The following is a 27,396-nucleotide window of genomic DNA, read 5'->3' as shown; positions in this document are numbered from 1 at the left end:
AAGATTTATCTCAGAGATTCTCCTTTTATGAAAATCTCCCCAGGGGCACCTGGGTGGTTCAGTTGGTTAAGCATCTGCCTTTGGTTCAGGTCATGATCTCAGGGTCCTGAGATGGAGGCCACTCATTGGGCTCTCCATTCAGTGGGGAGCCTGCCTTTCCCTCTGCCCCTCTCCCCTACTCATGCTCCATCTCTCTCTCTCTCTCTCTCTACCAAATAAATAAAATCTTAAGAAAACAAAAACAAAAATAAAATAAAATCTTAAGAAAACAAAAACAAAAAAAATCCCAGACTAACAAAGCCCCGTTGCTTTCAGATTGCACCCTTAACATCTACAGTTACAATTTGCTCAGATCTGGAGCCATTCCATTTCCTTAATTTTTAACTATTTTTTTTCCTACAATGTTGTATTCTGATAGTTTAACTCTGAAGATTATTTCCTCAATTTATTTTCTTAAAGGGCATTTTAATATGCATTTATATACAACAAATCTTCAAATTTCGAATGCATTTTAAAAAAATATTCCAAATCTGGGGGGAGAATAACGAAAAGCGTTTTTGGTGAAGTTAGAGACCAATACATAAAGAGGCCCTTCAAGAACTGCTCTCTTGCTCCTCAATCAGGATCATATTGGAGCAAGATTCTTATGCTCCAATATGAAACTGAGCCCCTACTACACTGATAGAAGACAGATACCAGGCACAGCTCTGTCTCTTGAGGAGTCATAAAAGAGTTGCCCCTTGGTGTAGCCTTCTTGGTTGCCAACTTATCTATTCAAACTTTCTGTAATTGGAAAGTCCACACGATTTACTTCACATTCTGAGTTCTAAAGAACATGGTGTACCCACTGTGGATTATCCAAAAAGCAAACCAAGCACATTCTTAGGGTACTGGCAGCAATGGCATGCCCTTTAGCTCGCGTATCTATCTGCATGTGTGTGAGCATGCATATGAGGCATTCACACATGCACACACACGCGCACACACACACAATTATTTAGAAATACTTCAGTACTTGAGAGGTCAAAAGAAAAAGGCAAAATTACAAGACAAATAAATCATAGAACTTAGTGAACTTTCTGATTTTAAGGTTAGAGAGTGTATTTTGGTGTTTTGTCTTAGTTTTAATTTCACACATGTGTGATTTAATTTGGGGGCATCTAAATTCTTAATCCAATCCTCCTGACATTAATTTTAGTATAAATGTTTTTACAACTCTTAACATGGAAATCACCTGACTTTCACATTCATCAGGTAACTACACTTACGTATTGCAAATTTCAACATGTCTCAACCACTGGATACATTCCCAACTCCTTCTAAGAAGCCATGAAAAATGTTTCACATCTCACTTTCATCATGCACCAAAATAGCTCTTAAAGCTAATTATACTTAGAGTTTTGTGCCAAGTACCCAATACCTAACCATTAATTATTATTTCCTAAGTATTGAGAAGGCAGTGTAAGCTTCCAGTACATGTCAAAACCTGCTCCCTATGCTGAGGCTTACCATATAAATTACAAACCAAATCAATTCAGACTGTGTACTACATCAAATTAAAAGCAAAGCTAAACTTGAAGGACACAAAGTTCAGGGACATTTTTGTAAATCCCTAAGAAGTTACCACAATTCTAGCTAAACTTTGTTGGTTGGAGGGTAGAATTCTATATGCTTATTTTAACTTCTAACAATGCACTGCCACTGCTTTGGAAAAGAACACTGAACTTAAGAGAATGCTACAAAAAAAAAAAAAAAAAAGAGAGAGAGAGAATGCTACAGTAATAACACAATTTCAGTTATTCTCTCTTATCCCAAAATGATAAAATCAAACAACAACAGGAAACTCTGATATCACCCAGATTCTCCTTAGGCATCTGAATAATTAAAATATATCAAGCCATCATAACAAAAGTCTCAAAGACTCTTAGCATACTGCAAGACATTTTAGTATTTATTTTTTTCTTTCCCTTAAAAAATCACCATTGGGGCACCTGGGTTGTTCAGTGGTTGAGCATCTGCCTTCGGCTCAGGTCATGATCCCAAGGTCCTGGGATTGAGTCCCACATCAGGCTTCTTGTGCGGAGCCTGCTTCTCCCTCTGCCTATGTCTCTACCTATGTCCCTGCCTCTCTCTGTGTGTCTATCATGAATAAATAAATAAAATCTTAAAAAAATAAGATAAAAAGATCATTGTCAGTACTAATATGTCTGCCTGATAAAAATATCACAAGAGAAGTCTTTTGTGGTATCTGTCCAATTCATGTTGTTCCTCCTTTCCCCTTGTCCTCCAGACATTAAAATTCCAAAATCACTAGATCAAGACAGACATGTTTATACAGCTTGATTCCACCTCCCTGACTGTAGTTGATTGGACCAGGAATGGGCCTCTGACCCAAATTGGACTGGGACTGTTCAGAATCTCATCTCAAGAAATTTGGAATTGGAATTAAGAGATTCAATCTTCTTTTATTTGGCTAAACCTATAACATTTTGACCTCAAAGAACTAGAAAAAGAAGAATACCTGAAGCCCAAAGTTAGTAGAAGGTGGGAAATAACAAAGAACAGAGCAGAGATAAATGAAATAGAGATGTAAAAAGCAATAGAAAAAGGAAATGAAACTAAGAGCTGGTTCTTTGAAAAGATAACCAAAATGGAAAAATCTTCAGCTAGACTCACCAAGAAAAGAAGTCTGAAATAAATAAATTCAGAAATGAAATAAAATCAGAAATGAAAGAAGAGACACTACAACTGATATCACAGAAATAAAAAGGATCATAAGACTACTATCAACAATGATATGCCAACAAATTTAGCAATATAGAAGAAATGGATAAATCCTAGAAAATTACAACCTACCAAGATTGAGTCATGAAGGAATAGAAAATCTGAACAGACTGATTACTAGTAAGGAGCTTGAATCAGTAGATAAAAACCTCCCAACACACCAAAGTCCAGGATCAGATGGCTTCACTGGTGAATTCTACCATACATTTTAAAGAAGAATTCATGCCAATCCTTCTCAAACTCCTCCCAAAAATATAAGAGGAGGAACACTTCCAAATTAATTTTACAAGGCTGGCAAACCACACAAAGACACCACAAGAAAAGAAAATCACAGGCCATTATTTTGAACATAGATACAAAAATCCTCAACAAAATACTAGCAAATCAAATTCAATAATACATTAAAAGGATCATATACCATGATCAAGTGGGATTTATTCCAGAGATGCAAGGATGGCTCAACATCACATATCAAACGATATGATATACCAAATTAACAAAATGAAAGATAAAAATCATATGATCATCTCAATAGATGAAGAAAAATAACTTGACAAAATTCAATATCTATTTATGATAAAAGCTCTCAACAAAGTGGGTATAGAGGGAGTGTACCCCAACGTAATAAAGGCTATATATGACAAACCCACAGCAACATGGTCTCAGAAACAAGACAAGGATGCTCATTCTCACCATTTTTATTCAGCATAATATTGGAAGTCCTATCCAGAGCAATTAGAAATGAAAGGCATCCAAACTGGAAAGGAAGAGGTAAACCTGTCACTATTTGGGGCATCTGGCTGGCTTACTTAGAGGAACGCAACTCTTGATCTCAGGGTCATGAGTTTGAGTCCCACATTGGGTATAGAGATTACCAAAGTTAATAAATAAATAAACTTAAAAAAATAAAAATAAAATAAAACTGTCACTATTTGCAGGGGACGTGATCTTACAAATACAAAACCATAGAGACTCCATCAAAAAATCTTTTAGAAAAAAAAACTTAGGATACATGAATTCAATAAGGTTTCAGGATAAAAAATCAATATACAAAAATCTGCTATTCTATATACTAATAATGGACTATCGGAAAGAGAAATTAAGAAAATGATCCCATTTACAATTGCATCAAAAATGAATAAAATACCTAGGAATAAATTCTATGAAGGAGGTGAAAGACCTGCACACTGAAAGCTATAAAACACTGATGAAAGAAATTGAAGAAGACACAAATAAATGGAAACATATTCTATCCTCATGGACTGAAAGAATTAATATTATTAGAATGTCCATACTACTCAAACCAATCTACAAATTCAATGCAATCCGTATCAAAATTCCAATGGCATTTTTCGCAGAAATAGAACAAACAATCCTCAAATTTGTATGGAACCACAAAACATAGAAACCCCAAATAGCCAAACAATCTTGAGAAAGAACAAAGCTGGAGGGGTAAAATTGCCTGATTTCAAACTATACTACAAAGCTATAATCATCAAAACTATATGGTACTTGCATACAAATAGACACATAGATAGGGATGCCTGGGTGGCTCAGTGGTTGAGAGTCTGCCTTCTGCTCAGGGTGTGATCTCCGGGGTACTGGGATCAGGTCCCGCATCGGGCTCCCCATGGGAGCCTACTTCTCCCTCTGCCAATGTCTCTGTCTCTTATGGTTAAGTAAATAAAATCTTTAAAAAAATAGACACATAGATCAATGGAGCATAACAGAGAGACCTGAAATAAACCCACACATACATGGTCAATTCATTTAATGACAAAGGAGCCAAGAATATACAATGGAGAAAGGACAATCTCTTCAATCAATAGTGCTGGGAAAACTGGAAAGCCCCTGCAAAACAATAGAACTGGACCTCTCTTTTACGCCATACATAAAAATTAACTTAAAATTGATTAAAGAGTTGTATGTAAGACCTAAACTCTAAGAAGAAAACATAGGCAGTAAACTCCTTGACATTGCTCTTGGTGATGATTTTTTGGATTTGACACTGAAAGCAAAGGGAACAAAAGCAAAAATAAGCTTTAAGCTAAAAAACTTCTACACAGGGATCCCTGGGTGGCGCAGCGGTTTAGCGCCTGCCTTTGGCCCAGGGCGCGATCCTGGAGACCCGGGATCGAATCCCACATCAGGCTCCCGGTGCATGGAGCCTGCTTCTCCCTCTGCCTGTGTCTCTGCCTCTCTTTCTCTCTGTGACTATCATAAATAAATAAAAAAAATTAAAAAAAAAAAAAACTTCTACACAGTAAGGAAACCATCAACAAAATGAAAAGTCAATCTACTGAATGAGGGGGAAAATTTACAAAATATGTATCTAATTAGGAGCTAATACCCAAAATATATGAAGAATTCATATAACTCAATACCAAAAAAATCCAATTAAAAAATGAGCAGAGAATCTGAATGAACATTTTTCCAAAGAAGACATATAGACAGCAACAGGTACATGAAAATATGTTCAACATCACCAATCACCAGGGAAATGAAAACCAATGAGATATCACCTCACATATTTTAGGATGGGAATTATTTAAAAAGACAAGAAATGACCAGTATTGGTGAGAAAGTGAAGAAAAGGGAATCCTTGTGCATTTCTGGTGGAATGCAAATTGGTGCAGCCACTATAAAAATAGAAAGGAGGTTCCTTCAAAAAATTAAAAATAGAATTGCCATGTGATCCAGCAATTCTACTCCTCGATATTTATCTATAAAAAATGAAAATATTAACTCAAAAAGATATATCACCCCCATGTTCATTGCAGCATAATTTATAATTGCCAAGATAAAGAAACATTCAATGTGTCCATTGACGGATGGCAGGATTAAAAAAATGTGATACACAAACACACACATATAATGGAATATTATTCAGCTATAGAAAGAATGAGATCTTGCCACTTGTGACAACATGAATGGACCTTGAGGTCATTATGCTAAGTGAAATGAATCAGACAGAGAAAGATAAATACCATATGATCTCATTCATATATGGAATCTATAAAACAAAACAAAACCCCAAAAACAAAAAACAAGTTCATAAATAGAGAGAACAGATTATTTATGGTTGCCACAAGTGTGGGGTGGGGGAGTGGGCGAAATGGATGAAGGAGGTACAAACTACCAGTTATGAAATAAATAAGTCATAGGAATGTAATGTACAGAATGATGACCATAGTTAATAACACTGTATTATACATTTGAAAGTTGCTAAGAGAGAAATCTCATCACAGGAAAAAAATATGTAACTATGCATGATGACAGATGTTAACTAGACTTATTGTGGTGATCATTTGGCAACATATAAAATATCAAATCATTATATTATACTACTGAAACTAATATAATATTATCTGCCCATTATATCTCAATTTTTAAAAAGAGGTTTATATGGGGGCACCTGGGTGGCTCAGGTGGTTAAGCATCTGCTTTTGGCTCAGGTTGTGATCTCAGGATCTTGGGATCAGCAGGGAGTTTGCCTCTCACTCTCTCCATTTTTGCTTTCTCTCCATCTCTCCCAAATAAATAAATAAAACCTCAAAAAAAAAAGAATTTATATGAATTGGTAAAATTGAAATATCATAATATGTAAATGAACAGAGAATGTGAATAATTCACATAAGAAAAATTTATTTTATTAATAAAAAGGAATTCTATTGCTTTTATTAATTAATGGAAGTATTAAAATGTTCACCATTATCTTAGATTGTAATGATCTAAGAAAATCAAGTTAAATTGAAAAAATTTTTTGCTTAGTATTAAAAAAATTTAATGTAGATGAAATATATTTTTTTAAGATTTTATTTATTTATTTATGAAAGACACAGAAAGGGAGGCAGAGACATAGGCAGAGGGAGAAGCAGGCTCCCTGTGGGGAGCCTGATGCAGGACTCAATCCCGGGATCATGACCTGAGCCAAAGGCAGATGCCCAACCACTGAGCCACCCAGGTGCCCCTGTAGATGAAATATTTTGAGGAGGATGTAGTGGAACTGGTATACTCCCATGCTGCCATGACAGAGTAAATTCATATATTTTTATAGAAATTATAAAAATTATTTTTATGCAGTAATTACAGTTCTGAGAATTAATTATAAGGATGAAAACCAAAAGAAAGAAAATGGTATCTATGAAAATATTTATTGTGAAATGTTTTTTATATATGTTTTGGTGTTTAGAAAGGAAATGTACTTTATAATAATGAAAAATTAAAATCAGGGATCCCTGGGTGGCGCAGCGGTTTGGCGCCTGCCTTTGGCCCAGGGCGCGATCCTGGAGGCCCGGGATCGAATCCCACGTCGGGCTTCCGGTGCATGGAGCCTGCTTCTCCCTCTGCCTGTGTCTCTGCCTCTCTCTCTCTCTCACTGTGTGCCTATCATAAATAAATAAAAAATTAAAAAAAAAAAATTTTAAAAAAAAAAAAGAAAAATTAAAATCAGCCAATAACAGGGAAATAGTTAATTATGATCCTTCATTCAATAAATAGCATGCAGTTTTTAAAAATAAATATGGAAAATATAGAAAACATGCTATTTTGGAAAAGTATTTATAACTTCACGTTAAGTGAGAAAAAGCTGAAAATTATATTATATTTGAATACAGTCAAATAATGAATATATATCTAAATGCACAAATCCTAAGAGGAAAATGAAAGAGGTTTGATTTGTTGTTATGATGCAGCTGCATTATTTAGGATCTATGTGTAATTCTGAATTTTTTTGAATTTTTTTGTAATTCTGAATTTAATATTTAAAGTTATTGAAATAATGTTGTTTGGGAAAGAAAAAGGAATAAAACAGCCCTTTTTTTTTTGAAGTAAAAAGTTAATTTTAGAAAATAAAAGCATTGCTAGATATGGGGAGGTTGGTCAACAACTTTCTTATATACCAAAGCAATGCTGGCATTTTCCAGAACAGAGAATTTTAAATTCTTAGTTTTATAACAGAAAGAACTAAAAATTATTTTTTAGAACAAAATGAGATGGACAGTTATATGGATGTATAACATTTACACAAAGATTTTTCATTAGTTCTTGATGAAAATAAGATAATAGGCAACCTCTTAAAGATGAAATCTTTTCAAATTTCTCATCCTACAAATGAGTAAATTGTAGGAAGAGGGGCGCCTGAGTAGCTCAGTTGACTGAGTGTCTGCCTTTGGCTCAGGTCGTGATCCCGGGGTCCTGGGATCGAGCCCCATGTCTGGCTCCCTGCTCAGCAGAGAGTCTGCTTCTCCCTCTCCCTCCACCTCTCCCTGTGCTTGTGCTCTCTCTCTCAATAAATAAATAAAATCTTTTTAAAAAAATTGTAGGAAGAATTTCAAAATGGGGTTAAAAAATCTGTTGCTTCAAAATGGACTGTCTACAACATTAGGCAAAAGAAGCCAGACACAGATACATACATACTGTATTTCACTTTCATAATATCTAAGAGCTGGCAAACTTATGATGTGTGTACTTTACCATCTGCAAATTCAATAAAGACGAAAAAAAATGTTCTGTAGTCAGATAAAATCATTTCACAGAATTGAAAATCAGACATATACATTAAGATTTTATTTTCCTTCAATTGCCTATTTGGAATGTAATGAAGCTTTTCTAAGTATTTTGAATAATCTGACCTTTCTAAATTACTTTGGGTCAATGTGGGTGGTCATGAATGGCAAGATGTTCATTTAATTAGTTATTATGGCTCACACTGGCCAGACTGACTGTACATCTTCAAGGCTACTGCTGCTATGCCTCTTCAAGGGATTGGGTGGATTCTCTTTAAAGAGTTATGTTATTTACACGACAGAGTCTTAAAGGAAAATAAGGAATAAGATCATATATGTCACACCCTGGAAATCCATGAACAATACAGAGAACAGGAGGGCACTGTGACATAAAGTCTTGACTGCAGTGGGAAGAATCACAAGCTCCAGGAGCATCACATGGTGCGTCTGACTACAGAGTGGAACCTGACCTACTATTTGCATCTTTGTATTTTGGGGAACTGTTCTTCCAAGATAAATTATTTTGGAAGTTCTTACTCATGCATATTTAATACAAGGAGAAATTTCTGATTCTGTAATATAATGAGAAGTACTGTAGAGTAAAAAGAGCATGGTCTTAATTGTCATAAAAATAAGGATTCAAATTCTACTTCTCCCACTTCCTAAATATGATTATGGAAAAATGATCCAATTTCTCTAAACTATAGTTTCTTCACCTGTGAAGTGAGGTTTAGTGAAGTGAACCTGCTATCACTTTATCTTTCATTAGAGACTATACGTATAGGTATATGTGCCTGGCACACTCAGCATGCAATGGTGGTAGTGATTGTTAAAAATTCTCAGCATTTATGGTTGAATAACTTTGTTCAAATGCTGTTCTTTTTTTGACACTCAAACTTATTCATTCATCTAAAAAGACAAAAACATCCACCTTTGAGGAATGGCTTTTAAAATTCAATTAATTTCTAAAAGAACACTATTTTTGTTCTTTCTTGCCCTTCTATGTGATTCTACTGAATTAAACACTTTTAAGCTACTGGTACTTGAAAAAAGAAAAAGGCCTATTTTTTTGATCTATGTAACACAAAAAAGAAAAAAGAAATGGCAATAGCACCAAGCACCTAAACCTCATCTCCTTCTGAGTCTCAAGGCAGAGAATTCTCCTGGTCTGGTCATTCTTCCCTGGGGTGAATGAGAATGGCAACCAACCTGAGGTTGCTGACCCCATCTTGAGCAGTGATTTCATTGCTCTAATTTTTAGATGTTCATCTTGATCTTTTTTTAAATTTTATTTATTTTATTTTTTTTATTTATGATAGTCACAGAGAGAGAGAGAGAGAGAGGCAGAGACATAGGCAGAGGGAGAAGCAGGCTCCATGCACCGAGAGCCCGATGTGGGATTCGATCCCGGGTCTCCAGGATCGCGCCCTGGGCCAAAGGCAGGCGCTAAACCGCTGCGCCACCCAGGGATCCCCCCATCTTGTTCTTGAGGGAAGTCAAGATACGGCAAGTTTTAAACATATCATCTAAACAGGCAAAATGTAGCCTCCCATTTACCTGAGGTCTACCTTCCTATAATGCTCTAGCATCACAGTAAATACGATTCCATCTCTCTCTCCTGAGAGTTGGAGGTGGGGGACAGGGTAGGGAGGGGGCTAGTTATCTTTCTTCTACTTCATTGGCTTAAAATATTATCTTAGGAAAAAGAAAATGGTCATTCTAGATATAAAAATGTTTGTCCAGCTAGACTGGGCCAACCAGTACAAAATGATATGATCCATTGTGTATTTTAAACTAACATTGTTGCTATCTGAACCCAGAATAGCATAGCCTGTGATTCTCTATTTAAAAGGGGAAAAGAAAATTACAACAACCAGACATGAGAAAACTACCCGCACAAGACTGAGGCCTGATTTTACCTCTTTCCTTTCATACTAAACAAGGTTCGATGATCACAAATAGATCTTTACCCTGCTTCCCAGGATTGGTGTGAGGTTTATAAATGAAATAACAAGACTACTCTGTCAAGTGCAAGGTGCCACGTAAATACTAGTTATTACAAAAAGGGAACTGGAATCGCTCCAAATTTGTGCTGGAGACAGCAGCAATGAACTGAACAGACAGCTGGGCAAATATGCCAGACAGGAAGCATGTCTGACTCCTGAACACAGGCTGGATTCCCTTTTGCTGAGCTGCACCTGCCAGACTGGAAGCCCATGGTTCTTCGGTCATGAATGGGCACGTCCTGTCCAGAACTCTAGGGCCTTGCCCTGGTCTGGCCTTTGGCTCCACCCTGCCGTGCTGGACCAGAGCCAAGTCTGTGCTAACTTCCCCTCTAAGATGCCTGATACCGTCTCATCTAGTACCAACAGGCCTTAAGCCAGAGACTCATTTTGCATGACACAAATGGCCCAATGAGAACACTCCTTCTGTGTGCTCGGGAATTACCCTTCTCTCCTCTGTCTCCTTAAATAACTGTTATTTCCTTTTTTTTTTTTTTTTCTGTTTCTCATCTGTACCAGGGCTCCAGAATAGGATGCATGAGGTTACCAAGCTGATAACAGGGCAAAGGAACTAATGAAGCCCATTAACCATGCCTCCTAACTGGGTCTCAGCTGCTTCCACTAGTGCTAGTTCCTTGGTAACTCCTTATTTTCAGTAGCTAGAACATAATAGGTTCTTAATAACTATTTGCTGAATGAAAACAAATCTCAAATTAATGAATCAGCAAATATATACCAGATGGAGCCCTAAGTGTTTTCCTGGACCCTGACTTCTCCTACCACTGACCTGCTTTTCATCTGCTCTTATGGTCAAATACTAGGGCAGCCTCAGCTTGGTTTCCCAGATGGACTTTGACTTTAGTTCTTTATGAGCAAAGAATGACTCTCAGCACATCTATTCTTTTGTGTGAGTTTTGAAAGAAAAAAGAAACTAAAAAAAGAGACAAACCTCACTTTCCATCTATTTCTCAGAAGGAATAGAATAATTCTGACATTGTGTGTGTGTGTGTGTTTGGGAGTTATATAGAGATATTGTGAGGTTTTCTTCCCACAGAATAAAAGAGATCCCTGGCTAAAAAGCACAGTTGCTAACAATAGAGGCATATTAACTCCTACCAAAGATAGAAGGTAAAAGGAGCACAGCTTCAGATTCCCACTGCTCAATACTCCTATCTTCAGATGCCCTGTGGATCAGAAGAATAGAGCCAGGTTTTTCTGGTGTTTAATGGTGGTTCAACACTGCTACAACTATATGAACCCCAGATGACATTGAACAATCAACTATATGTGCAACTGGAATGCCAGAAGGAGATAAGAAAGAGAATGGGGCAGAGAAAAGTATTTGAAGAAATACTGCCTAAGATTTTTCTTGATGAAAGACAGAAATTTGCAGATACAAGATTGTAAATAAATGACACATAGAATAAACACAAAAAAAGTACACAATGGGGGCAGCCCGGGTGGCTCAGTGGTTTAGCACTGCCTTCAGCCCAGGGCATGATCCTGGAGTCCCGGGATCGAGTCCTACTTCGGGCTCCCTGCATGCAGCCTGCTTTTCCTTCTGCCTGTGTCTCTGCCTCTCTCTCTCTCTGTATCTCTCATGAATAAATAAATAGATAAAATCTTTTTAAAAAGAACACAATGGTGCACATTGAAGTCAAATTATTGAAAGCCAAAGATAAAAAGCAAATTTTGAAAGCAGCTAGAGAAAATGGCATATTACATGGAAGACAAAATGATTTTATCAAGAGCTGACTTTCAGTGAAAGCCATAAAGGCCAGAAGAGAATGGGAAAACATCTTTAAAATGCCAAAAGAAGGGATGCCTGGGTGGCTCATCGGTTGAGCAGCTGCCTTCGGCTCAGGGTATGATCCCAGGATCTAGAGCCGAGTCTCCCTGCGAGGAGCCTGCTTCTCCCTCTGCCTGTGTCTCTGCCTCTCTCTTTGCGTCTCTCATGAATAAATAAATAAATAAAACCTTTTAAAAAAAATAAAATGCCAAAAGAAAAAAACCCTCTCAATCCAGAATTCTATATTCAGGGATATATAATTCAAGTCTGAAAATAACATTTTCAGATAAAACTAAAAGGACTTGTAGCCAACAGACCTGCAAGACAAGAAACAATAAAGGAAGTTTTAAATTATGTTTATCATTTGTCTTAGAAATATATTACTAGTAGAGGCATTACATATGAGCTCCAGTTTTTTATAGCCTTTCTTCTCTGTAGAATAGATAATATATTTACCTGATGGGATGCTTAGAGTCTGGAATTACTTTTCTCTTCCCACAACTGTGAGTTTGTTTTGAGGGCAGACTGAGTAGGAATGGGGTTAAGGATTGAATCCTTGAAAACTAACAGAAAGATAAATTGATGTAACAAAACATATATATGCTTGGGACGAGGAGAATCATTGTAGGTAAGGAAAACAGACTGAGATTAAATGCTCCCCCAGTAAAAGCTAGGTTGTTAGGAATAGGCCTAAGAAACTATTCTAAATTGTGGAAGAATTCGGGGAAGAAAAATGTAATATACCTAGTCTCCTCCCTGACCTCTCTGCCTTCTCACCCTACAATAACTCCTAATCTACTTTAGACTTGACAGGTATGTCTCTATGTCTTGGGTAGTACTTAGTTCCTTCAAGTATCTGATCACCAGTTGGTCTTGGAGATAAACAAGAGGTGGTGGGATTTGGGAAATACCAAAGAGAAAATTTACATATATAGTTCCAAGGTACGCTCTGTGAATAGAAAAGGATATCAAAGATGTAGGATGGTAGCTGTATCACCTATATAAATCATAGATACTGAATGATCTATGACATTCCATACTGAATGACAAACTGGCCTCAAAGTACCTTTTGGAACTCTGAGATAATGTTTCAGCAGTTGAGATCCTATAGGCTCCCAGTTGTATACAGGACACCAATTTCCACGAGAATTGCTAAATTTTTGGCTTATTTTAGGGAGATGTTCAAAAAGTTTTTTCTTTTATTTATAAATAAGCTTTTAAACAAACTTAATTTTTGTTCTGCCGAGGATCTGGCACCTCCCTTGAAAAGAAAAGGGATGGAGAGTGAATTTCACCAGGTCCAGAACCCAGAGACACAAATGACATTGACCAAATGGCGGGAGGGAAATGGAGACTAGCTATTTGCCTATCAGGAATAAAAAAAACAGGTTTTGCCCCTTGACCAAGTCTCTGGAGCATTATGCTAAGAAAGATTCAGAGGCTGAGACTCTTGAATATGGGCTCAGAAAGGAATTACCACAATTAATTAGTGACGTCCGCCATGGGAATGAGACCATGTGGTCAAGAGTGTTGTTCCTAGCTTGGGTGATTTGTTTGCAGATTGATTGGTCTCCGGGAGATAAGGGTCAGATTAACTGATCCCCAGTAGGTAAGGGACTTCCTAGACTAACACAAAGGAGTCAGGCATCGCTGTGTCACCAAAGTGCAGGACCTGTCTGTCAGGTCTTGGTCAGGCCCTAATCGAAGAGTTAGGAAAAACACTGAGTGTGAGAGCGGGAAAAGCCTGTTTATCATCACAGACGTTTGCTAAATTCCTCACGAGTTGGTTGGCCAGTTCAGATAGGCCTAAGCCTTGGACCTATCCCTCTAGTGCTAGCCTTGCTACCTTCTCCTGCCCTCACAGGTAAGTAATGAAGCCGTGGGACCATTTGACCTGCACAGATTTCTCCTTTACCAACGTTCAGTCACGGGGATATGAATTTTGTGCATGGGGTGAGCCCCCACCCTGCCTCTGACAGCCAATAGAAATACTGGGTCTTGTTAACCCCATGGTTGTACCCACAGGAACCATGCCCCCGCCTCCAACCCCAGCTAACAGAAAGCCTTCCTCTAGGAGTGCCGTGTCAAGGGCAAGGGTATAGTCTGGTGTTTTGTGAGGAGATGAGGAGCTGGAAGTGTTGAGAAAAAAGAGATACTCTGATCTCAAGGCGGCCATAGCGTGGGGAAGAAATGTTCAGCTCCTGCAGACCAGGTGGTGGGGTTTGGGGCCGGATGAACGTTTTAATGCTCATGACGGTCTCCGGGGTGGCTGCTCTCCCAAATGGAGGCGGGTGTGGAGGTCCCCACCATGTTGGCCTTCTTCATGTGGCACTGAGGAGGGTGAGGCATGCTGGATGGATGCCGTGGGTACGGCCAGTCCAGCCGGGGCTCTACCAGACCCAGAAGCAAGGGCCAGGACGACCCCCGGCTCCGGCCTCAGATCCCTCCGCAGGAGACTTCCAGCTCTCACAGCAGCGGGTTAGCCTGAGAGTCGGCCTCGGGCAGAGGCCCACGTGGGGTGCAGCCGGCATGCGCCCCATGCGGCCGGGCCTTCCACCGAAACCTTGGGGTTCCGCAGCGGCAGGAAGCGCACCACCCGACCTCAGCATGTCACCTCGGGGAGGAGGAGCCAGGTGGGCCGTCGCCGCTCCGGGAAAGGGCAGCCGGGCCCGGGGCTTCGGGGCGTCCCCGAGGGGACAGCGGGGCCCTGGCACCAGGCCCGCGGGGTCCGGCGCCCCGGGACTCTGGGGGGAGGAGCCGCGCCCCCGCCGACTGCGGGCTCCCGAGGGGTGCTGGCCGCCGGCGGGCGGGCGGGCGGGCCGTCAGCTGCCCGGCCCGTCGCCTCGCTCCCCGCCCCCCGGCTTCCTGCGGAGGCCGCGGCCGCCATGTTGTTGTGGGGCTGAGGCGGCGCCGCGGAGCCCGAGCGGCCGTGACAGGCTGCGCAACAGGTTCGCTGTCGGCGGCCTGGAGACGAACCGGGCGGCGGCGGCGGCCGAGCAGCGTCTCCCGGCGTCCGCCCGCGGCCGCGCTGCCGGTGCCGAGGGGCGCGGGGGTCGCGCTGTGACGAGCGGCAGGCGCGGCGGGGGCGCCAGGTGGGTGAGGCGGCCGGCCCGGGCGGCGGGAGGGCGCGGGGCAGGTGCTGGCGCCGCCGCCGCCGCCGCGCTCGCCGCGGGGAGGCTCGGCGGGCCGGGCCGGGCCGGGAGGCGGCTGCGCGCCCCGGCCGCCGCGGACCGGCCCTCGGGAGCCGCAGCTAGGCCCCCGGCGGGCTCGGCGGCGCCGGGCGGAAACCTCCGCTCCCGGTTCCTGCCCCCGCGGCGGGGCCCCGGGCGGACGCGGAGGGGCCGGGGCGGGGGCCGGGTCTCGAGGCCCCCGGCCTCCCCGGCAGGTGCGGGCGGCGCGGAGGGCCGGGGGCGGCGCGGCCCCTTGTGTTCGGGGTGCCGCCAGAAGAGGGCCCGTGGGGTCCCCGCACGCTTCCTCGGCCCCCCCCCCCTTTTTTCCCCTCACAGAGTTGGCTTTCCTTGGTAATGGCTGGTGCGGATTGTCAGGTGAGCCGCATCCCGGTGCGTCAAAGTAGCCCGAGTCACGAGCGGCCAGTGGGCGGATGCTCGGCGTCCGCCGCTCGCCTTAACCCAAAGTTGGGAAATGTTGACGATTTGACTTTAGCGTTATTGACGTCCAGGGTATACAGGAAGCCCGGAGAGATGTAATCTCTCAGACCACAGTAAAGTTTATTGCTTATTATTATTATTATTATTATTTTGTAAAAGATGCCTGCATGTGCGTAGTGAATGGGTAAACAGAGGCTGAAACTACAGTTGGCTTTGCATTCTGTGAAAAGATGCAGCGTTGGGGTGACCGATCTTGTGCTTTGGCGTTGAATGATTGCCGATGGCAAGTATGCTTGCATTTGAGACTCGCGTTAAAATTATGAATTGGGAATATGTTTGATAGAGCCAGCCGGTTTAGGAATTAAGGTTAACCCAAAAATGATCGCTTTCTTAAATGCTGTACTTTGTTTTCACTAGTGTTTACTTTGCTTACCCCTGAGATGGGCGAGGTGTGACTTGGAATTTTGTGTTGTGTTAGCTTAATTTAGGTTAAGCTTCTTAAGCCTCTTAAGAAAATTAATTGCCTCTTTCCCTGTACTGGTTTGCTATATTGTTAGTGCTGAAACCTAAAGGGAATCTGGAAACATCACGTAAATCTTTACATCAATTAATAACGTCCCTCAAATTTTAAAGACAGTAGCAACTCTGATGTGCATACCTTTAGGTCTCTCTGGCTGCGCCTAACCTTGTCTAGTAATTTCTGCCTCCCACCCACCCCCAGCTTTATTGAGGTGTGATTGACATTTATCTCTTGTCATTTCAAAAGTATAGAAGAAGGTGGAAGTTGTTTCTAAAATCTTAACTTAAAAACAATTTTATATTTTTCAAGGGCATGGAAAAATGTGCATTGCTGCTGTTTTAATGCAATATTAATGAGCAGCAAAACACCTTGTATTTTTCAATGTTCTAGTGTATTTATTCCCTCCGCTCACCTTCATAAGGAAAAGTAGAATGGTCTGAAAAAACCTGACCTATACTGAATTATTGAGCAGAAAGTTCCTGTTGTTCAGATCTCAAGGCTAAAACCTCAATCTCTTCTGAATACGAGGAAATGTGTTAGGCATATTCTGGGATTGCAATTATAGTTATAAAAAATTGGATTTTTGCAAAAAAAAGATATATGTATATATAAGGAACCTCTCTGCACCTAAGACCACATCTGGAGCTTTTGGGTTTTTTTAAATCCATCTCTTTTTCTTCTTTATTTTTTAGTCATTTCACCCTACATAGCAAACACTTCCTTTTTTTTTTTTTTAAAGTGGAATATTCCCTCATATCCTTAAGATTTTTATTTTTAATGTATCTTTAATAGAGTTTCACAAATTTTCATCTTACTAGTAAGACAAAAAGAACATTTTTTTGGCCATCTCCTTCAACTACTTTCTTCAATAGCAAAATATATTTACCATTGTTATTTTTTGAGCACTTAGTACATGTTAGGCCTTGTGCTGTTTTGCATAATCAGTGAAAGCTCACAAAGATCATAAGGGTAGTTCTTTTTTTCCTATCAACTTAATGAGTGAAATGCTATCTGGAGGTTAACTGACTGCTCTCTGAGCTACTAAATACAAGAGCCAGGTTTCAAACCAAGATCCTTCTGACTTTAGCACCTGTGCGTTTATCACCCCTCTAGATTCAGAAACTTTTTTAAAAAAGTTATTTGGGCATTCAATAAATATTTGTCGTATAAGTCAATGAATGAAAATACGTGTTAGCCTACTGGTAAGTAGCATTCTTATATACTATATTTACTTGTAAAGCATTTTATGAACAGGTTCCAGAAATGATTCAGAATAAACTAATTATATTACTAAATTATATCACTAAAACTTACATTACTAAAAATGTGGTGTATTTATTCCTGTCGGTGCATTTGCTTCCTTCTTTTTTTTCTTCTTTTTGGATTCTGATCTTTTCAATACCTTACTTAGGGAAAAATGTGTGAAATAACTACTTTTGAAGAAAGACTAAGAAAAGGCAGACTTTTTTGGTGCACTAATTGTTAAAGGCAGGATTCCAAGTGTGAAGTAGAGAAAAAAGAATGTTTAGAATTAATTCTGTAGGAACGCCTGGGTGGCTCAGCAGTTGAGCGTCTGCCTTTGCCCTAGGGTGTGATCCTGGAATCCCGAGATCTAGTCCCGCATCGGGCTCTCTGCCTGCTTCTCCCTCTGCCTGTGTCTCTGCCTCTTTCTCTTTGTGTCTCTCATGAATAAGTAAATAAAATCTGAAAGAATTAATTCTGTAGGTGAATAGATCTGAAGATGAAGGTGCATCAGAGATGCTGGCTTTTTTTCTTGAGTTTAGATTTTACTTGTACCCTCCTGTAACTATAGAGCACAGCAACTGAAGACAGAAGACAGCTGCTGGTGTTAGAGTTCTTTTGGGTAGACTGCATTTTTGTAGGTATTCTTTGAGAAGGAGGAACTGAACTGATCTTAAAGGATCTTAAGGCAGAGAGGAAGTGGGGGAGGAAGAGAGGAAACGGCAGAAATAGGGCAGTGACTACATCAAGAAATAAGGTATTTATACAACTCTAAGAGGGCAGCATATTTCATTTGCAAATGTATAGTATTATTTTTGAGAGATCCACTTAAAAAATCATTTCACAGCTATATCAGGACGCTGAGTGATTTAGTTACTTGTGAAGCTATTCAGCAGTGGTTATAGGAGACATTTAGGGATCTATTACCAGGTGGTAGACATTTAACTTGTCTCATTTAAGTAAGTGTTTTATGTTTCCTAGATTATTTTCTTCACTAATGCATATTCACTTTAGAAAAAGTGTTGTGGTTAATAAAAATTTCACTTATTTGCATTGTAACCATAGTAGATAAGATACTGGCTTGCAAGTTAATCCTCTTGCTCCTGACTCCCAACACCAAAAAGCTGTATGACCTTGAGCAACTGATTTTAATTCTCAGCTTCTGTTTCTCATCTGTAAAATGTATCTATCTCATAGTTTTATTGTATGTAATATAAAGTGCTTAGCACAGTGACTATTGCTTAGTATAAGTGCCCAATAAATGTTACCACTATTCCAATTAGCTTCAGTGAGAAAGTTCAAACTACTTTAATGCTTTTTTTTGGGAGGGAAGGGTCTTTTTACCTAATGACTGGAAAAAATTAACTTTTTTTGCCTCATTTTTTAATCTTATCATCAAAACAATCCATATAAGACGTCTGGAAAATAAAAGAACTGATCCAGAATCTCATATCCGCCCTAAAGAATCTTTTTAGTCCCCTTAATTTGGGGTAGGGGAGAAACATAGTCTAAAAGAAGAAAACATCTATATCTGCAAAAGAAACTACTGCTTTAGATTATCACTTCCAAGTCTTCAAATCCAGGTGCTTAAATAATGTACTTTTTTTTTTTTAATGTACTTTTCAGTGTGAAGAATGCTTGCCTGGTATGAGGCTGACAATGGGAAAGAATGGTCAAGAATGGTGGGCCGCATCAAACTTGGAGAGTCCATGCAGATAAAGCCCAGGAAGGTTTATTTTTTCTGATAGGAGGGCACTGATAACTACTGCTTTATCATATTCTTTTTCCTTAAACACATTGGTATATGTATTTGGACACTTTTCACCACCCTACTGCTCCTCTTTCACACTTAAGAATGAGTGCTTAAATATAAGAAGTAGGGCAGGTTAATAAATTTCACAGCATATATAGCATTTGGTAATTTTACTTTTTAGTGAGCATGGAATACATTTTGGTGAATATAAATGAGAACTTCAAGATTAATGAAATTTGCAGAGAATGATGTGGACTAAGATGCATGTATGTGTAGCACTTTGTAACTTTGTGGTAAATCCTGGAAACCTGAATGGTAGAACAGAAGCTATAGTTTAATTTCTATTTACTTTCTCCTCATCAAGAGCATTTTAGGCTTTCCCTCTTCCAAAGTTCCAGTGAAGTTCCAGCTTATAAGTTGATTTTGTCTTACTGAAGAGACAGCCTATATTGGAAGGGTTTCGCTGTCTACCTCTCCTTCCTTCTGGTGTCTGGTTCTCATTCTGTGATTCTGATTTGAAGTTTTGGGCTCCAAGGATCCAGCGTTCCACTAGGTCCAGAGAGATGAGTCACTTGTATGCTTGAGATGTTCAGAGCCATTTAGACTAGATACAGATAAACTAAAACTTTTTTTGAACATTACTCCAATACCTCATTGTTGTTTTTTTAAAGATTTTATTTATTTATTCATGAGAGACACAGGCAGAGACATAGGCAGAGGAAGAAGCAGGCTCCCCACAAGGAGCCTAGAGCAGGACTCGATCCCAGGCCCTGGGATCAGGTGCTGAGCCACCCAGGTGTCCCTCCAGTATCTAGGTTTTATAGTCTTTGTAGCATGATGGTAACCTCATCTCAAAAAAGTACTTGCTGCAACTCCTTCTTAAATACATCTTTGTTACTGCTTTCCTCATTAGATTGACTTTACCTCACATTTGTATTTCTAGGGGCTTCAATGGGGAGGGAGGGAGCTCCCCCCTCCCCATTTTCTGTCATCTGCTTTAACTTTTTCTTTATTATCAACGGCCATTTTTCATCTTTAAAGAATTAAACCCAACAGAAGTTACTCATAAATCTGGTACCAAATTAATTTTTTTAAAAATAAATACTGAATTCCTTCATGCCAGGAACTGGTCCAGGCAATGAGCATATGAGCTCATTCCTGCCATTGTGCTCCTTACAGTCAAGAAGGAGAAGAGATAATAAAATGTCTAGAAGTTAGAATTTGCTAGGGCTATGGAGAAAAGTAAGGTAGGAAATGAGGGTACAGGGAATGTGTGAGCAGTTGGGTGGGGGGTAATTGGGAGAAGTAAATTTGCCTTATTTGAAGTTACTATTAAGGAATTCAAGATCTGGGAAAAGATTATTGTGTGTGTTTTATGAGTAAACTTAGTATTTTACATCATTGTAACATAAATGTCTATAATCATGATATTTCTGTTGGGTTTGCACCCAGAAAATTGGAAAATTGTAAAGCAACAAGCAGATTGAAAGAAGAAAATAATAGTCTCTAATAGTCATATTACCCAGAGAAATAGTCAGTATTAATATTTTGGTGGATCTCCTTCTAGAAATTTTTCTTTGCAAAAAATGGAATTATACACTCTGCTATGTAATCTGCTTTTTTAGCTTACTAGCATTTATCAAAAACATTCTATTTTATTGTATATTTATCTTTCCATATTTTTACTCATTTAATCTTCAGCTTCTCCCTAAGAGCTAGTCTATTATTTATTTATTTATTGTTAAGATTGAACAAGGACAGGTTTAGTAATTTTCCCAAGATCCCATAGCTAATAAGTGGTAGAGAATATGAACTTAGTCTGACTCTGCATCTTGGGCTCATATTGGTTTTATAGCATTAAAGTATTTTGTAATGTTTTTTAAAAAATTTAAACTATGTACAGTTAACATCTTTGTAACCATATCTGTGTGCACATCTATATTTCCTTAGAGTAAATTAACAAGTAGTTGTAGTAGTCTTATATCAAAAGGTATGGGCACTTCCTGTGGCCTTTATAAATGTATTGCCAAGTTGTCTTCCAGAAAAACTTGTCAGTACCAAAGTGTGCTGCCAGTGAAACCAGTCCTGTTTCCCACATCCTCAGAAACATTGTTTTTTTTTTTTTTTTAATCTACTAATTTGTTAAAGACTACCTTGTTTTTCTTCATTATTGAAGTTATACTTTGAAAGATTTTTCTTCTTTGAGATCTCTGCCCTTTCTCACTTCTTAGGCATTTTCATCTCTCGGTTATTTCTAAGGATTCTTTATGTTTAAGAATAGTAACTCTTTACCATGTAGATAAATTTTTTCCCGTTTGTTTCTTAATTTTGTTTTTAGATATTTATCAATGATCATAGCTATCATTTATATAGTACCTCCCGTATACAGCACTATTTTAATTCACTACATGATTCCCTCATTTAATTTTTACAACATTCCTATAGGATAGGTGCTGTTATTAGCCTTGTTTACAGAGTCCTCTGACATTTTCTTTTAATTCTCAAACATCTTTTTCCTCTGTGTCTTTGCCTATTTCTGTTCCCAAGTCCTAAAAATCTCCTTTTCTAGCCTACTAGATGATACTTATTAATTGATTAGTTCTTCATTACTCAGTTGAGGCATTTTTTCTGGGATTGCTCTTCTATATTCCCTGCTCTTACACATCTTATCCAGGTCTTATACAACTCATAACTTGGTAAATATTTGTTGATTTGAATTAAAGGTGCTCATGATGATGATGGTGATATCAAAAAGGGAATCCACCTTCCAAGTATATAAAGAAACTTATACCAAGGACGTAACATTGGAACTGGGCTTAGAAGGCCAGGGAGGAAAGTGGGGAAAGGAGAGACCTAGAAACAAATTGAATGAAAACAGACTTGGAAATTTCCCATTCTGGGAACAGCAAGTTACCTAGAATGGCTTTGGGGATTATCAGCCTTGCCTCTGGGAAAGCCTGAGGAAGTATCCCTTTCACCCCAGTACACCTGTTCTAGTGTTCAGAATATTTGAATTTTCCTTCCAAATCTTTTCCTTTTAGCTCAGTTTCTCTTCTGACTTTCCTCTTTTTTCCAGGCTGGGGGGGGGGGGGCAGTTGGAGGGTCCTGATGTAATTCTGGTAGGATTTTGAAGTGCCCTAGGGGCATTAGGGGAGAGAACTGTGAAGCTGTTGTCTTTGGGGTCTTGGGGTTCTAGTCACACTCCTCTCTGGCCATTGGGGTATTTGATTAGATCTCAGTTCCTTTTCTTTCCAGCATTTATTACGTTTCTGTTCTGATTTTGTTAAGAGACATTTTCCTCTAAATTTACTAGTTTAATTTTGATACTGCCTGCTGGTCTCTGAATTACATTAACTTTTTTTTTTTTTTTTTTTAGATTTTATTTATTCATGAGAGACACAGATCTCTCTGTGTCTCTGTGAGGCAGAGAGACACAGGCAGAGGGAGAAGCAGGCTCCATGCAGGGAGCCTGATGTGGGACTCAGTCCTCAGACCTGTCCTCAGACCCGGGATCATACCCTGAGCTGAAGGCAGATACTCAACTGCTGAGCCCCCCAGGTGTCCCCCTTTTCCTCTTTCAATTTAACTTTATTTCTCATTATGTAACTTAAACTTATATTTATTGGTAAAATAATACATGCTGATTAAAGAAACTTTGTAAAATAGGAGAAAAAGTTAATGTCATTCGAAGACCACCAGCCAATAAAAACCACATTTTGGTATCTCCTACCCACTCTGACTTTCTTTTTTTGTTGTTTTTAACATATACATTGTTGTGCATGTTTTATAATACCACATGGTAGTTAAGAATAACATGGCTTTTGCTGAGTGGAGTTTTAGTTCCAGCTTAGCTTTTTATTAGCTTTGTAAGTGTAACAGTCTCACTAAGCCTCGGTTTTCCCTTCCTTTAAAAGTGGAGATTTCATAATAATACTTAGAGTTTTCAGGAAGATGAAGAGATGATGTATGTTTGGTGTGGCCATCTCATAAATTCTTTATAAATGTAACAATAATAATCAGGCCTGTCTTTTGGTTGGGTTAGCTGGGGCTGCTGCCCTGGGCTCTGGAGGAAAGGGGGCAGCATATCAGGGACACATTACGTTTTCTGAAATAGTCAAATTTCAGTTTCAAAATTTTAATATTCTCAAGGGACCTATGAAATTGTTTACGATGAGACCTTTTTTAGACTGTAACTTACCTTTTAGACTGTAAGTTACCTTACTGTAACTTACCAACCTCGCAGTTGGTGACTGGCCCTGAACCTCAGACCCTTCCAGGATGGCCCTGATATAATGATGATGTCAGTGATAACATGTAAAGACCTATGTGTCAGGCTTGAAATTTGGTAAATATTCAGTAATTATTGGCTGCTGTTATTATTTTCATAATGATACACATTTATATCATAAACTTTTTTATATATCATAAACTTTTAATTGAAAGAACATAACCAGTTTCCATGTTATTGCATGGTTTAGCCAAACTTATGTTTTTAAAAGTAGGTTTATTGAGATATAATTTAGATACCATTATGAATTTGATACTTGATTTAAGTAGCAGCATGATACTTGGAGTTCAGTGTATTCCCCCATTGTTAGGCACTCGTCACTACCCGTTTTTTTTCTATAATAACTAATAATTGCAGTAAATATCTTCACATTTCCCCCATTTATCATTCTTTTTTTTTAAGATTTTTAATTATTTATTCATCAGAGAGAGAGAGAGAGAGAGAGAGAGGCAGAGACAAAGGTGGAGGGAGAAGCAGGCTCCATGCAGTGAGCCCGACGTGGGACTCGATCCCAGGTCTCCAGGATCACGCCCTGGGCTGGAGGCGGCACTAAACCACTGAGCCACCTGGCTGCCCTATCATTGTTTTCTTATGACAGATTCCCAGAATGAAATTATTGGATTATTGGATATGAACAGTGGTAGGGTTCTTGCTGTATGTTCTCAAACTGCTTTCTGAGGAACTATACCAATTTGCATTCCCATATGTCAGCACTTAACTCCCCTCAACTCTTCTATCCCTGAGTATTAGCCAAGGCAGTGTTGTTCTTTTTTAAATTTTAGTTAACATTCAGTCAATATTGGTTTCAGGAATAGAATTCAGTGCTTCATCACTTACATAAAACATCCAGTGCTCATCATAAGTGCCCTCCTTAAGGCTCAAGCTAGCCATCCCCCATCTAGCCCATCTTCCACCCTCTTCCCTCCATCAACCCTCAGTTTGTTCTCTGTCATTAAGAGTCACTTATGGCTTTCCCTCTCTCCTTTTTAACCCCCCTTCCCATATGTTCATCTGTTTGGTTTTTTTCCCCCTTAAATTCTACATATGAATGATATCATATGGTATTTGTCTTTCTCTGGCTGAGTTATTTCACTTAGCATAACACACTCCAGCTCTTCTGTTACATCTTTATAAATTAGCCAACGCTAATTTTTGTTGGTTTTTTTTTTTTTTTTTGAATAGGTTTTTCGGGAGAAACAAAACTTCATTTGCATTGTATTGATTAATTTATGTTAACATTTATTACCCAATTTCATTTCCCCTTTGGAAAACTATTTAAGGTCTTAGTGTTTTCATTATCTATTTCAGTAGTTCTCTGAACATTAAAAATATAGACTATGATATTTATTTTTTCCACATTTACCTTTTAATTTTGTTTTCAATGAATATCATATAAATGAATCAACTTTTTTCCTGTGTGTTTTCTTGAATGGCTTCAGAACTTAGAAAGTTATCTTTGTTTCAAAGGTGATATTTTACTTGAGGGTGATGCATCTACCTGAATGTTTTCCCTCTGTACTTTTTTTTTTTTTTTAAAGATTTTATTTATTCATTCATGAGAGACCTAGAGAGAAGGCAGAAACATAGGCAGAGGGAGAAGCAGGCTCCTCTCAGGGAGCCCAGTATGGGACTCGATCCTGGAACTCCAGGATCAGGCCCTGAGCCGAAGGCAGATACTCAACCGCTGAGCCACCCCAGGCATCCCTATACTACTACTACTACTACTACTACTACTACTACTACTACTACTGCTACTACTATTTCTTCTTCTTCTTTTCTTCTTTCTTCTTTCTTCTTCTTCTTCTTCTTCCTCCTCCTCCTCCTCCTCCTCCTCCTCCTCCTCCTCCTTCTTCTTCTTCTTCTTCTTCTTCTGATTTTATTTATTTATTCATGAGAGACACAGAGGGAGAGAGGCAGAGACATAGGCAGAAGGAGAAGCAGGCTCCATGCAGGGAGCACAATGTGGGACTCATCCGGAGATTCCCGGGATCACTCCCTGAGCCAAAGGCAGACGCTTAACCGCTGAGCCACCTAGTGTCCCTCCCTCTGTATTTCTTACTCAAGACAAGTAAATAGTTCTAATATTTAGTCCTTATCTGAGACTGAAGAGAACAGACCAAATAGCCGGTTCCCCCCACCTTCCCCTTACAGCGGTGCAGGCTGAGTCACAAGCTATTCTTAGGTGTTTTTTTCTCCTTTGTGTGGGTGAATTGTCTTGTTCAGTTGTTGACTAGTTCTTCTAAAATTGATTTAATTTAAATCTGCAGTATTATTTGAGTAGTAACGACTTCAGTATTAGTTTACCATTTCTGTTTATACTTGCTTAGTTTATTGGTTGATTCTTTGTAGACTAAACTTAACATTTATAAAAGTTCAAATTTATAATCTGTATTTAAACATCTTAGGCTGAAGATGGCTAAATTGCAGAACTAGAAGTAGTAACTAGGTTTGTATAGAAAAGTATCTTTGAAGCTTTTAAGTCTCAACATGCTTTGCATATTGGGACCCTAAGCCTTTAGATAGAAATAATAGTAACCTTTTTCTCAGATATTGATTAAAGTAAGAAAAATATGCCCTTTTTATTAGTAATTGGTACAACAAACTAAAGTACCAATTACTATTGTGAAAATCAAGATAACTATTAAAAATAATGTTGAAATAATAGTAATAATTACCATCATTTATGAGCACCTTCTATATGTCAGATGTTTTACAGACATTCACTTAGAACAACCTGGCATTTAGATATGGCACTTATAGGTTAGGAAGTTGAAGCTATGTCATGTGGAGTCCACAAAACTAAGGAGTATCTATGCTGGGATTTAAACACAAGTTGGTTGATGTATTTTCAGAGTTCAAGTTATCAGCCTTCTTGTCCTCATTACAATTGAAAGAATCCTAACCTCTGACAGTTAAAGCATTTGTGTTTCTTAAAGGATATCTTAGTGCCAGTCACATGGCTGACTTCTGGACACTAGGTATATGAAAATGAAGAGAAATTCATAGGACTTCACAGTGTCATAGAGGTGGTTGGCATGAAAATAAAGTTTAAAAATACTGGGTCGGGGGATCCTTGGGTGGCTCAGCGGTTTGGCGCCTGCCTTTGACCCAGGGTGCGATCCTGGAGTCCCGGGATCGAGTCCCACGTTGGGCTCCCGGCATGGAGCCTGCTTCTCTCCCTCCTCCTGTGTCTCTGCCTCTCTCTCTCTCTATATATATATATCTATCATGAATAAATAAATAAATCTTTAAAAAAAATAAATAAAAATACTAGGTAGATGTAGTTTAGTGGAGATGTATACAAGATGAAACAGGAATGTGGCAACAGAAGCTTTTGTAAATGGAAGTATCATTGAGGAGGTAGGTAGTTCCACAGGTTCAAAGAGGGGGGAATGAAATAAGATGGGGCAGAGATAAAGTGAGAACATATTCCAACAGTACAGAAGTAGGCAGAGAATAAACCCTAAAACACCTTGTAAACCATGTGAAGGAGATTAGATTTTTAATGTAACAGTTTTGTTGAGATATAATTCATACCATAAAATTCAGCCTTTTAAAGTTTACAATTCTGTGACTTTTATTATATTCACAAAATTGTGCAGCCATCACCAATATCTAATTTTAGAACATTTTTAAAAAAGATATTTATTTGAAAGGGAGGAAGAGAGCAGGAGCAGTGGTGAGAGGCGGAGAGGGAGAAGCAGACTTCCCGCCAACCAGAGAGCCCTATGCAGGACCAGATCCCAGGACCCCAGGATCATGACCTGAGCCGAAGGCAGACATTTAACTGACTGAGCCACCCAGGCACCCTCTAATTTTAGAACATTTTCATCATCCCCCAAAGAACCCCCTTATCCATTAGCTGCCATTCCTATTTCCCCCCAACACCCCCAGCCCTAGGC

General features: G+C 39.1%; 1 protein-coding gene and 1 long non-coding RNA gene across 15 annotated transcripts in view; one reads left to right on the top strand and one right to left on the bottom strand.

The window, feature by feature from the left end:
• Nucleotides 1-14,382, bottom strand: part of LOC112665090 (uncharacterized) — a 57,812-nt gene extending 43,430 nt beyond the window's left edge. For both annotated transcript variants that reach the window (XR_004805921.2, XR_007403300.1), the window contains exon 1: nt 12,540-14,382. This is a non-coding gene — a long non-coding RNA (uncharacterized LOC112665090). The remainder of the gene's footprint in view (nt 1-12,539) is intronic.
• ITSN2 (intersectin 2) overlaps nt 14,356-27,396 on the top strand; it is a 128,536-nt gene continuing 115,495 nt past the window's right edge. For 5 of the 13 annotated variants that reach the window (XM_025454507.3, XM_049096062.1, XM_025454503.3 and 2 more), the window contains exon 1: nt 15,038-15,175. The gene's annotated coding sequence lies outside the window, so the exon portion shown is untranslated. The other 8 variants (XM_049096063.1, XM_025454506.3, XM_025454504.3 and 5 more) reach the window with 7 other exon arrangements.

Source organism: Canis lupus, chromosome 17 (assembly GCF_003254725.2).
Source record: "Canis lupus dingo isolate Sandy chromosome 17, ASM325472v2, whole genome shotgun sequence".
Classification (NCBI taxonomy): domain Eukaryota; kingdom Metazoa; phylum Chordata; class Mammalia; order Carnivora; family Canidae; genus Canis; species Canis lupus.
This window is presented reverse-complemented; position numbering and strand designations above follow the sequence as displayed.